Genomic DNA, 3,860 nt, shown 5'->3' on the forward strand with positions numbered 1-3,860 from the left:
GCAAACAAAATGGCCACTCACCTCAGGAGAGCTCCTTCCTCTCTGGAATTCCTATTCATCTAGTCTTTGCTGCTTTCACAGCTCCCATATATCTTTAAACATATGATTTTTGTAGTTTATCCATATTTTTCTGGATGTTGCAGGGAGGGTGCTGGGCTGCCATGACCTACTACATCCTATCTAGAAGTGGAAGTCTCTAGACACAGATTTTCAAAATTCCAAATGATACTACTAACTTTTTTTCCCTAACTTAATTGAATTGTAGTCAGAAAACTTACTTGTGTTATTCAAATATTTTAGAATTTTGATGAAATTATTTATGATCTAATATATAGTCAAATTTAATAAAATATTTCATGTACTCTTAAAAAAATATGGATTCTCACTGTTGGATGCAATGCCCTCTTACGTTCATGGGATCAAACTTGTTAATTGTTCTGTTCAAATCTATAGCCTTACTGATTTTCGTCTACTTGATCTGTTTCCGGAAGAAAAATAGTAAAACTTATCACTATGGTAAACTTGTCAATTTTCCTTGTAGTTCTCTCCATATTTGCTTTATGGATTTTGAACCAATGTTATTTGATACATAAAATTTCGAATTGTTATAACTTCCTGGTGAATTGAAACTTTTGAAACTTTAAGTAATGATTTTCTTTATCTCTAGTAACGCCTTTGCTTCTACTTTTACTAATATTAACAAAGCTATACCATCTTGCTTAGTTTTTCTCTGTCTCTCCTATAATTCCTTATTTAGATGTTTAAGTTCTTGTACTAGTTGGAGAATGGTGAATACTGACAAATTATTTCTCCCAGAGAACTACATTTCCAGACACTATGAATATATGGTTGAACTAACACAAATACATACCACCATTTTATCAATTACATAATAAAACAAAGTATCAAATATCCAAATATTGTTACACAGTTCAAAATTATATAAAATATTAGATGTCTGATCAGTTCATTAATAGAAATCCTCTTTTGTTTCGGTTGGAAAGACGAAAAAAATATCACACTTAAAACAAAAATAATAGTAACTTCCAATAGGTATGGCGAAGAATTATAAGAACTTCAGAAATTTTTGAAATGTTTTTGCTACAAAGTATCTTTACCTTTAAAGTTTACTAAATAAAAGGACCTATTCTATACATCCTGCACAAGACAAAGAGAACATGAAATTTCTAGTATGGAATCCTAAAAATATTCCATAGCCTCTTTCCATTCTGTCTTCAGGCCCTCCCCTCTAAAACTGCATCCCAAGTGTAAACAAAGTAACTGTAAGGCTTTTTTGTCTGAAGATATTACACACATATGCTTCTCTATGGTTTATATTTTACATGAACTTTCAACCAGAGGTGTGATCTTTTCCAAACTGGAGGTTTTCATAACAGCACAAAATGAGATTTATAGAAAGACATTAAATAATCACCATAAGTCTTGGTAAGAATTCAACAAAATCATTTGTTATACAAACCTGATGCATACTGGTACACGTGTGGGGTGGTAAACATAAAGGAGCAGACAAATAACCACATAGGTCTTACTTGCAATGTTTGAGATGACTGGAGGAATAAACCACGTACGGTTTACAGTGCTGTTCCTAATTCCTAGGATTTTAATTCTGTATGATACTAAAAATATACAAGTATTGTGCTGAGTATTTTGGCACCTAATCTCTCAATTTCTTATATATTGTTTCTGGCATGGGGATAGTAGTAAGCCAAACAGAGAGGCTGCAATTCTGTCAAGCTTGTGGCTTTTCAGTATTCCTATGGAGGCTTCATTAGACTTGTCATTCGTTAAGCCTATTATGTTGGCTAATATGTATGATAAATTAAGTCCTGTCTCAAGTTTGACTTCCAAGGCAACAGCATGAGGCAGGCAGCCAAGTTTTATTGAATGCAACAGTTGTTTCTATGACCACTAGTCTTTGAAGCGCAGCCACATTTTAGAACGGTATTTCTCCAAATACAAAAGTTGCTTGCTGTTAAAAGCTCCACGCTGCTTTTGTCTTATAAACTGTACTGCATCTTTATTTTTCATTCCACCTTCAATTAGTGCCAGGGCAACAAGCACTGGAGTTCTCCCAAGACCTGCAACACAGTGAACAGCAATGCAACAACCAGGTTCTCCACGAAATTTAATGTTTAAAAGACTTAACCAGTCAACAATCTGGTTAAAGGGTGATGAACCATCATCAAAGGGCCAATCCAGAACCTGGATACCTTCTTTCTCCACAAGAGCAGTGTCATAAGTTGCTTCACATACTCTTACTGTTGTGGTAACTCCGTATTTCTTAAGGTCCTCTATAAATTTGTTTAAGGTTGCACTGGTTGGATTGTGTGCAATAAGAAATCTCATGTTCCTGTATGTGACCTCCACAGGGGTTGGGCGGTTCAGTGGAGCCATGTTATTTTAGTTTTTAAAAAAAAAAAAAGAACGATACGGTTACGAAAAAAAAAAATTAAATTTTTGAATGCAGAAATGATGTAAAGAAACAGAAGTCTACTCCAGTATGCCCCACTCGAAATTCTCAATGCTCTGGATATGCAATTGGGAGTAACCGGAAATGAAATGAACCTCCTAACAAGAAGCCATCCTTCAGTTCATAATACTGAGTCAATGGAAAGGAAGAGCACCGAGGTTTACCCCATCCAGGTCGTAATTCCTGTAAAATGCTCTGATGATTTCAATCCCACACTTCTGTGTCCAGGATGACCGCGCCTATGGGGGCTTCTTGGTGGAGTAGCAACGAATTTCTACAGTTCACTTGTCCTCATAGAGGTCGTGCTGAGCCTGGCGGTACTCTCCGGGGCCCTTCAGAAACTCCATAAATGCGTGACCAAGAACACCACAGGAGGGACTTAGTTTTCTCATTAAAGACTGTGGCCTAATCATACAGCCGGTTCCGTGGTACAGGCGGCGGTGGCGTCGGCTGCTGAGGAGGGAGCTGTAGTGACCGTCGCAGAGCTGCGGCTGCGGCGGGGCTCCGAGCTCTACCCAGCGCCGGCCTCGGGAGACCCAATCCGCGCGCGCGCCGAAGCTCTCTTGCGTCGCAAGCCCTGCCTTTTATAGCCGGCGTGACGTGCGTTCCTTCTTCACCAATCGCGGCGGGGCGGGCCAAAAACCTGACAGCGAGGGCGTGGGGCCCGCCCCCCGCAGACGTCACCACGGCCGCCGCGAGGTTTGAGCTTGTTGGCGTAGGGAGGAGGGCTGCAGCTTGAACCTTCTCGCCTCCCCGCCCCCTGCTGGGGAGGAAAGAGGCTGAGGACGGACTTGAGGATGGGAATGGTGGGGGACAAAGCCTGGAAGAGGCTGAAGAGAGACGGAGGGGCGCCAAAACGGGCGGGAAAGGGAAGGTAGTGGAAGAATCCCGCCCATTGACTTTGCTATGTCTTCCTCCACCGGCTTCATGTTTTAGACATGTCATATTGCTAGGCTTTTTTTCAATTCGGTCTGACCAACTTTGTCTTTACTGAAGAACTTCGTCCATTTACATCATTTTATTACATTATATTGTCTTATTCTTTTATATTACAATGTTATTGCTATCTCTGCATCTGTTTTTCTCATATTTTGTGTTATCTGACCTATGTCTATATTTCTTTTTTTATCTTTTGATTTCTTTTGGATTAAGATTTTTCCTCCCCTAAATCCATATTTTCCTTCCACTGTTTTGGAAATTTGTAATTGTGGTTAAAACTTCTTAGCAGTTATTATAGTTTAGACACTGTTCTAAATCTAAATAGGTTTACATAATTTCATTTGATACAACAACCCTATGAATTAGATACTAGTATTTCCATTGTTATGATGAAAACAACTTTTAAACCCTGGGCACAGAAAAGTTATTT

At 39.1% G+C, this 3,860-nt stretch overlaps 1 pseudogene; it reads right to left on the reverse strand.

Moving 5' to 3' along the window:
• Window positions 1–1,223: 1,223 nt before the first annotated feature.
• LOC114887250 lies at window positions 1,224–2,981 on the reverse strand (annotated as a pseudogene).
• Window positions 2,982–3,860: the final 879 nt, after the last annotated feature.

The sequence above is a fragment of the Monodon monoceros genome, unplaced genomic scaffold (genome assembly GCF_005190385.1).
Source record: "Monodon monoceros isolate NGI ecotype Baffin Bay Population unplaced genomic scaffold, NGI_Narwhal_1 Super_Scaffold_7, whole genome shotgun sequence".
Classification (NCBI taxonomy): domain Eukaryota; kingdom Metazoa; phylum Chordata; class Mammalia; order Artiodactyla; family Monodontidae; genus Monodon; species Monodon monoceros.